General features: G+C 43.2%; 2 protein-coding genes across 3 annotated transcripts in view; one reads left to right on the top strand and one right to left on the bottom strand.

Annotated features, from left to right (window-relative positions):
• The window catches only part of LOC110368156 (ICOS ligand), a 502,595-nt gene that overhangs the window by 170,574 nt on the left and 322,671 nt on the right, over nt 1-9,350 (top strand). The gene's annotated exons all lie outside the window — the stretch shown is intronic.
• The window catches only part of LOC118565830, a gene marked incomplete in the record, with an annotated part of 395,980 nt that overhangs the window by 166,338 nt on the left and 220,292 nt on the right, over nt 1-9,350 (bottom strand).

Raw genomic sequence — 9,350 nt, 5'->3', positions numbered from 1 at the left:
CTTACTGGTTTCACCTGGTCCCAGCTCTATATCATCCCTGTTCAGTCCAGTCATCAGTGCCAGATCGTCTGCTATAGTTACCGGTGAGTCTGATCCAGCGTCTGTTTACCTGTCGACTCTTTCCTGATTTGTGTCCAGCGTTCTGAGCCATCTTGTTACCTGATTCCTGTTTACCCGACCTGATTCTGTTCCTGACTAGTAGAGCTCAACTGTTCCTAGTTCTCCTGCTCAGTTTATTCGTTGCTGACCTCGTACCTGTTCTTGGACACTGCTTTTGGATTCTGCTCTGGATACTCTTGCTATTCTGGTTTTCCTGTTTTTTGACCCTGGACTAGTTTTGGATTGAGATTCTTGTTTTCCCCTTTTTGTGATCTGACTGCCTCAGTTGTTTTGGTTCCTGTCCCACTATCAGTTACAAAATGAATCATTTTATCGGAACTCTGTTTGTCTGGCTGAATACTGGGTACACATTCTGAAACCTTACACAAACATGTTTTCTATCACCTGAATAACATTTCCAGGAGTAAAGGACTAATGTTTCAGCAGGATCTAGACTCCAGAGAAATTTCCCCTGTAATGATTTTGCTTTGAGTCAGCTGGACACAGAGCGAATGCGTCAGAAGGTTTATTAACAGCAAATGCAGGAAGGCAGGAACGAAACAGAGTCCAGTATTAACCAGGCACTAGAAGCTGTGGAGAGCAGGCACTGATGTGGGAAAAGTCCGAGGTGGAAATGCAGAGTTCCAGCAGCTGTTCTGACGGTGTGGTGTGAGTCCAGTCCAGGTTCAGGTAATTGGCAGGAACCCGAAAGCACCAGAGGGTATGCCAGGCTCAGTTACGCACAGACAGGCAGGTTCTGGGTCTGGAAACCAACCGGACAGGTTTCAGGCAGGCAGACAGAATCAGATTTGGGACAGGCAGGCTCGGAAACAGAAAGCACAAAAACAGGTCGGGCAACAGACAGGCTTCCAAAAACAGAAATGCTGGAACGCTCTTATCACTGACCAGAGACGATCTGGCGCTGGAAGCTGATTTGGACGGGGTTTACAAGGAGGTGGAACCAGTGAGAGTTAATTGCAGGCAGGTTGGAGTTGAGCAGGTGTGCCGAGTTGTGGATTAGATCAGCTCCAGTGCCAAGATCGTCACATCCACATGCATTTATTTTTAATCTAATAGATTACTGCAACGTCTTCACAGGTCTGCCAAAAAGTGGATCAGACAGCTGCAGCTGATCCAGAACGCTGCTGCCCGTGTCCTCACTAAGACTAAGAAAGTAGAGCACATCACCCCAGTTCTAAAGTCCTTACACTGGCTCCCTGTATCTCAGAGAATAGACTTTAAAATACTTCTGTTAGTCTATAAATCCCTGAATGGTTTAGCACCTAAATACATCACAGACTTGTTATAAGTGTATCAACCCTCCAGACCACTAAGGTCTTCTGGCTCCAGCCTACTCTGCATACCTAGAACCAGAACCAAACATGGAGAAGCAGCATTTAGTTTTAATGCTCCACTGATCTGGAACTAACTCCCAGAAGAGCTGAAACCTTGAGTTAATTGAAATCCAGATTACTCAAGAGTTGTCTTTGAATGTTAATGTTTTAGTTTGCAGTTACAACATATGTCATATCTTAACCTCCTGCCACTATTCCACAACAATGTATTTCCCACTGTAGTGTTTTTCTTTTGTTCTGTTAAATTGTATAGTTAATGAAATGCACTGCAAGATAATCTTACCTTGCTTTCTTATTATGTATTGAATTATTTTGCTGCTCATTCTCTTCTGCATATTTCAAGAAAACTCTGACACAATTGTTTCAATAAAACAGATTTTTTTTCTATCAAAACAATGACTTTCAAAAAAGTCTTAATTTACAGTAAAACATCTCCATGTTCTTCCTGAGGTGTTTTTATACGATAGATCTTTTTGTAGTTAAATAAATTGGCAGCAGAAACACAAAGTAATGATGAAGTTACAGTTAGGCCCAGAAATATCTGGACAGTGACACAAGTTTTGTTATTTTAGCTGTTTATGAAAACATATTCAGGATACAATTATACAATCAATATTGTCAGGGTTCAGTTTTGATTTGGGTTTTTCTTTACTATTTTTCAGTTCTTCCTCCTGTCTGGGTTTAGTTAGGTTCTGGTTTTTGTTGTTTGTTCAGTTTCCTCCTACCACTCCCACTCAGCCTTCCCTTCATTCCCCCTGCAGTTAGTCACACCTGCCAGCCACTAATTAGCCAGACTCAGTTCACCTGTCAGCCTCCCTACTTAAGCCTCACTCTGCTGTCACTCCTCTGCCGGTCCGTCATCATACAACACTTACTCCTTGCCTTTCTACCCGTGTGTTACCTGCTTGCTGCTGGAACCCCGCCACCTCTGCATCTCTTAAACCTCAACCTGCCATTGGTTAATCCAGCCTCATCGGTGCTACTATCCTGTCACAAACTCAGACCTGCAAGTAGTGATGGGCAAATGAAGCCTCATGAAGCAATGAAGCTTTTCAGCACTTTGCTTTGGAAAAAGGTTCTTTACTCGATGCTTCATCCATCACTCACTAGTGACATCTGCTGGAGAAACTGTAACAGCCTTGTCACTCAGTTGGATCATACTTCCAAAAATTAGTAAATGCAATACTGTCATAAAGTTTTTATCAAATTCATGTTTAGTGAGAGGATAATCAATTAATTTATATTTAAGTGTCATGTTTTAATTATTAAAATGATTTGTAGCATCTAGTCCTTGACCATCAGTCATTGTGTTGGGTTTTCTTTTACGTCATGGATTTATTTGACAATGAACATATGTGTTGTTTTAGTGTAATGGGAATTGAGTGATTGTTGGGGCAGACTCTGTATGCTTTAAAATCATCTATTACTGGGAGTATTAAGTTGCACATAGAGTTTGCCTCTTCCACTGGCTTTTAGTCTGCTTTCGATGTGTGATTGTGATGTATCTCCTGATCAAACAAAAGTCAATTTAGAAATTTCTGGTTTTAGGTTTAATTGTTTTTATTTAGGAACAGGGCTTTTTTTTAACTGTTTTAGGTTTCAGACGGTTTCTTCGTCGGCAGATGACCTTCCCCGCCTTGGAAAAAACTCGCTCACAAGGCACTGATGATGCAGGTGAACAGAGGAACTTCAGGGCCATAGCGTACAAATGGGGATGCACATGTGTCACAGGTTCTTGCTAACAGCCCCTGTGGTGGGCCTTGACAACATAGAATAAAAAAATGGAAAAAATCATGGAGGACATGTCGATGTCTTCAGGTTATGATTTTTATTTTCACACCTCCCAAAAATAAGTGCAGAGCAGCAGGAAAAATGTCGAAAAAATGATCAGAGTACATGCATGAAATTTACATCCTTTCAGAAAAAAAATACCTCTTTTTGGGCTGCACAGCAACATTACCTTCTCTGTAACCAGGACAAACTGACTCAATAGCTCTTCTTATAAATCCTAAGCTCCGCCCTACAATTAGATCCGCAAACAATTGAGCATTCATTTTATTACATAACAAAAAAAAACACTTATCCAAGAAAACAATATATTTATATCCTGCTTCCATTCCAAAGCTACTTTCTTTAGTTAAAAAAAATATAATTAAGCTTGCTGGCAGAAAATCACTGACTCCCTTTATGGGAAAAAAAAAAAAACAGGAAAAAGAAACAGGAAGTATTAGCCCACTTTCTCTCGAACGCCACAGTCGGACAAAACATCACTACCTGGGTGAGTGCAAACGTGTGTATGTGTTTAAGTGTTAATGTATGAGTTCCGATTCATGAGCATTGCCAAGTGTGCACCCTTGGTCGTGCCACATTTTACAAGGGATAAAAGTGAGTAGGTAAAGCGATCCGGCTGCAATTATACACAGAGAGGGACACATAGTTGAATGAGAGTTGAATTGCTTTGTGTGTGAGTGCGTGCTTGCGTGTCAGCGGGATGAACCGCGCTGCACCGTCACAACATGTTTCTGTGTATGCCGATACTCCCGGGGATCTTCATGTCTCCTTAGGTTCATTTCAGCGAGGTATCGCTCCCCTTCAACAATGGCATCTGCTGTGGCATTGGAGCTACACCTCTTCTGGTCTACTGTGGTATCTAATAGAGACCACAGTTCACCTATAAATAATAAAAAAATATATATCATTACACATAATACACAACACCAACAGCTGAAATACAGCAGTACAAATTACACAAGAAAATTTCAAAATAAATAAATACAAGATCTGGATACATTTATTTGAACCTATGGTCCAGCAATGTGGCCATTGTCATGACACTTAATGATTCAATATTTGCTACTTGTTCTTTGGCACGCCTTAATAGATTTTCAGACAGAAGTCTTGCAACATCATGTTTTATATTTGCCATCTTTGTAAGCACTGCATGGTGCAGCATGTTCATTAAAGGTATAACCTTGGATATTGACACCCTTTTCTCTTCAGAGAGCTCTGAAGTTGCTAGCATAAATGGGAACAACACTGGTAAAGATTCTTTAATTATCTCATAGAAATCAAAGGGATTATATCAATTTTGAGTGTTGTGAGGGCTGCAGCCACAGGTTCTTTTTGTTAAAACAGACGTTCCAACATAAGGTACTGTTCCAGAGTGTGTCCACATCGATTATTAGCTTTTGTGGCTGTCTTCCCATCTGTATTTGAGTCCCTTCTAGCCTTTCTTTACCTGTGGTGCTTGAGTGGAAATATGACAATTCTTTTAGCCTTTGCGTGGATGTCACAGAGGGCAGGGATCTGGTCAAATGATTTTCGGACTAATAAATTCAGTCCATGAGCAATGCAGATGAAGTGCCTGATCTTTAATGCCTTGGCACATGCAATCATGTTAGCTGCAGCACCAGTCACCAGACAGTTCATTTATCAGTAATTCTCCACTCCGCCATATGATTTATGCACTACCCTGGCCAGATTTACAGATGTGTGAGTGGAAGGGAAATTAAAACAATGCCCAGTTTGTCATTGGGATCGATGAAGTGATGTGTTATGGCCAGGTACGCCTCCATATTCATGGACGTCCACATATCTGCTGTCAGGCTGACGGCAGACACCTTTTGGAGGTCTTCTTTGGCCTTTTCTTTCGTTTTGTAGTATTTCTCTTCCACCATCTTTTTTAATGCCTAAAATGATCAACAACATTATTCACTTAAATAACTGAAGTGATTTCCAATTACCACATTAGCTGTTTTATTTAAACATATAAACCTTTTTAGTAGGAAGAACATAGGTTGGCTCCAGCAAATGAAGGAGCTCTCTGAAGCCGTCATCCTCCACTACTGAAAAAGGCTGAGAATCCTTTACAATCATATTTAACACAGCCTCATCTAACACCTCCTTCCTAGAACTGTAAGACACATACATATAAAATTGAAATGACAATACCCTGATAGATATATGAATGAAATCATTTAAAACACATAAGATCATACTCTGGCTGGTGTCTTCTGTTGAAGTGTGCTTATTTTCATGCATAGCCCTGTAATGCCTAATCATTGATGATGTGTTGCAGACTAACACCCTTTCACACAGCAAACATTTCACCAGAAATAAAAGGATGTGGAAGTTAAAACAAAGTTGCTATGAATGATGCAAATGTAGACAGATCTTGTGCAAACATTATACAAACCTTATTGTGATCTGTCATCTCAAAGTACTCCCATATAGGGTTTCTCTTTTTTGATGGCTCCGTTTCAAACACTGCTGATAAAAACTGCTCTGCTGACACGCTGCCAAACCGGCTTACTACAACCCACGAAGCAACAGGGTTCATCGCTCTTTTATTTTGAAAAATGACACGCAAAATGAAGCAATGACGTGGCCGATGTAACGCGAGGCCTCGTTTGCTGTTGATCACGTGATTTTCCCTCAATATGACACAAGTTCCGAGGCGGGGCTTCATCTGCCACGCCCCTTTTTACTCGGTACAATGGCCCAGGACATTCAGGAGGATGTGCAAGGCTGCTTAACCTGCTGCCAATTTCAACCAACACTGCTGCTCTACTTCAGTGAAAGTGGGTTACATTTCCGTGTTCACATCTGCAAATTGACTGGGTCAGGTCGGTCCCCAAATTGTCAAGAGGTAACAAAAACCTCTTTACAATTACATGCAGCTTCACAAAATGGGTTGAATGTTTGCGGCACTGAATGACACCGTCGTCACCTCGATAGTCCTGCTAAATCACCCTTTCAGCTGGTGGGGCTTTCCTCTGTCAATCGACTCGGACAGAGGAAAGCATTTCATCTCAAATATTATGACAGCGCTCTTTGACATGTCTAGAAGTTAAATTCGACATCCCATATCATCCACAGTCATCGGGACAGGTAGAGAGAATGAACCGCACTGAGGTCGGCATGTTAAACAAAAAGAAGTAAGGACTGGGACATAAAGCTTCCCTTGGTTCTAATGTCCATCCATTCTACCCCACAATGCTCTACAGGGGTGTCACCCTTTGAGTTGATGACACGAAAACAAATGACCCTTCCCCTGCACCTCATCTACCAGTCTAAAGATGTCAGTGTGACAACCCCTATATGACACATCAGTATGTCACCGGCTTAAAAGACCATCTCCGAACGACTTTTGCGTGGGCTCAAAAGAACTTAGAAGCCAGCGTACAAGGGGCCAAAGCATACTACGATCAGAAAACATCCAATAGGGAGTATGAGATAGGAGATACAGTTTTCTATTTCCAATTTACCCAGCCATCCGGTCAGTCCAGGAAACTTCTTCCGAGCTAGGCAGGGCCCTACAAAATCATAGGAAAACTCTCCCTGGTAGCTTATCGGATTAGAATCTTAAAGCCCAAGCAGAGTGTAGAGTAGAGAGTACAAATGGGTTCATGTGAGCCAGATCAAACCGTACATTAAACTCTCCTCACAAGGAACGGAGCCTAACTCCACGCCTGAGGAAGAGAATAATTCATAGCATTAAATAGGACAACTGCATATTCAACCATGACCCTTAACATGCACTAATAAGTAACCTTCTATACAAAAATGAAGCTGAGGCGCAAGTTCAATCGAAGAAACTCATCGCCTGCCTCCATTCAACCAGAGTCCGATCTGCCTCTGATGTGAGCCAATCAGCTACGAACCGCACCTCCATGAAGCCAATCAGCATCCCGCGCTCATCTTAAAAGCAACTTCAAATCCACGTCTCAGCCTGCTAACCAGCAAGCGCAAACGGATTGCATGTCAGATTTCGAATGAGATGTCCGATTCAAGACGATAACAACTCATCCTCAAATCCTGCTGCTCATAGGAACGCCATCTAGCCGCGCATCCATCCTCTGCAATCTCTGTATTCGCTCCAGCATATCTTAACCAGCACTGACCTGGATTCGCTCTCTTAGCTGGCCTTCTTCCGCCGTGGCGTCTTATCCCGTCACCCAACCTCTGTTTTCATCAGCTCCGATTCCTGGCGCTATGAACTTGCAAATCCCCGCTTTTCACAAGCGACGTAGACGCCGTCCCAACTCTGACTCAGCTCCGGTCCCGCTCTACTTCGTAGCCGGGAGCGGCTATCGTCCTGCGCAACCTTCAGTCTGATCTCCTCTCATGCCCGCTCCTAGCAGCTCAAGGTAACACGTATCCACTCATGTTTTCATTCTTATTACATGCATTTCGCTCATCATGCTCCTGAACTGTCCGTCGTTAGGCAGAAGTATCCCATCCATTCTGTTTGTTTTCGTTTTCTTCTTCTTCTGGTTTTGGCGGTTGGCTACAGGCTTGTAGTAGCATTACTGCCACCTACTGGGTGCAGTATGGTTCGTGATGGACTCCATTAATCTTCTCTTATTTCATAATTATGTCATTCTAATTCAACTCATTGTTCATATTTTCTACAGTAATTTCTTGTCCATAGTATGCTTGATTTTAAGTGTTAATTAAGTTTGTAAGCTGAAATGTTAACCTTACCATTTTCCTCTTTTGTTTTTCCCATTTCTGTGTTCTCTTACTATCTTTGATATGGCAACGTTCTTCTCGTCTCCCCTTTATCATCAACCGTAGGCTGTATTAGCAAATGTCTCAGCATTTTAAATCTCTGATTTCGTCATTCAAAGACTTACTATTGGCAATCCTTCCGCATTAAGTACCTTCAATGTCATTCACGTTCAGTTTAACCGGACAGTAGGGTTGAGTTGTTACTTAACCCATTTTATTTCAGAAGTGCATTTTAAATCCAGCGATTTATACCAATTGTTGTGCCCTTCACGAGCTCTGCTGCTCTGGCCAGGCATTCATAAAGTATTCTGTCAAATTCTCTTCACCTACTTTCATCGTGGACTGCCACGTGCTACGTTGTGTGCCTTGTCTCGTACCTGTCTCATACCCCTGCCATGTGCCCTGCCATGTGCCCGTCTCCTACTCCTCATGTACTCTGTATGTGCCTGTTTCGTGTCCTTCATGTCATGAGCATTCATTCTTTCATGTCCCCATGCATCAGCCCCCATGCATCAACCGTGCAGCAACCCCGAGCACCGGCCGAGCACCTCACCATTCATCTCACCTCATCTCACCATCCATCTCACCCTTCCCCTCACCTCATCTTACCATTCACCTCACCTTCATCTCCCATTCCACATCACTGTTTTGTAGGCCTTCGCGGCAAACGGCCCTGTTTTGGTAGGCCTTCGCGGCAAACGGCCCTGTTTTGGTAGGCCTTCGCGGCAAACGGCCCTGTTTTGGTAGGCCTTCGCGGCAAACGGCCCTGTTTTGGTAGGCCTTCGCGGCAAACGGCCCTGTTTTGGTAGGCCTTCGCGGCAAACGGCCCTGTTTTGGTAGGCCTTCGCGGCAAACGGCCCTGTTTTGGTAGGCCTTCGCGGCAAACGGCCCTGTTTTGGTAGGCCTTCGCGGCAAACGGCCCTGTTTTGGTAGGCCTTCGCGGCAAACGGCCCTGTTTTGGTAGGCCTTCGCGGCAACGGCCCTCTCATTAAGCTACGCTGCTTCTCCTTTTCATTCTTCTCTGCCCGTCTGGAGCACGCTTTCTCTGTGGTGCCTGAATTAGCACAGTGTTCAATTGGTGAATCCTCTTTGCTAGGTTGGTGAGACTTGATTGGGCTACTGGGCAAAATGAAGATAGAAAGAGGCTAAGGAACTATTTGCAAACAAAACAAAGGACAAACAAGGGTGGTTGATCAGGATAACTCTGTGAATCCTTGTTCACTGAGAGTCTGATTCCAAGAACATGGGATGGAGTCGAGTCATTCGCATGTATTTCAATCTATTGACAATGCGGGCCCAAGTTAAACAGAAAATTATTTGTTGAAATAATGGCTCGGACATGTTCCCCAGGCGATGAGAGCCTCTCCAGATGCTGAAGCAGGC

The sequence above is a fragment of the Fundulus heteroclitus genome, chromosome 14 (assembly GCF_011125445.2).
Source record: "Fundulus heteroclitus isolate FHET01 chromosome 14, MU-UCD_Fhet_4.1, whole genome shotgun sequence".
Lineage (NCBI taxonomy): Eukaryota > Metazoa > Chordata > Actinopteri > Cyprinodontiformes > Fundulidae > Fundulus > Fundulus heteroclitus.
Note: the sequence above shows the minus strand (reverse complement) of the source record. Positions and strands in the feature narration are given on the sequence as shown.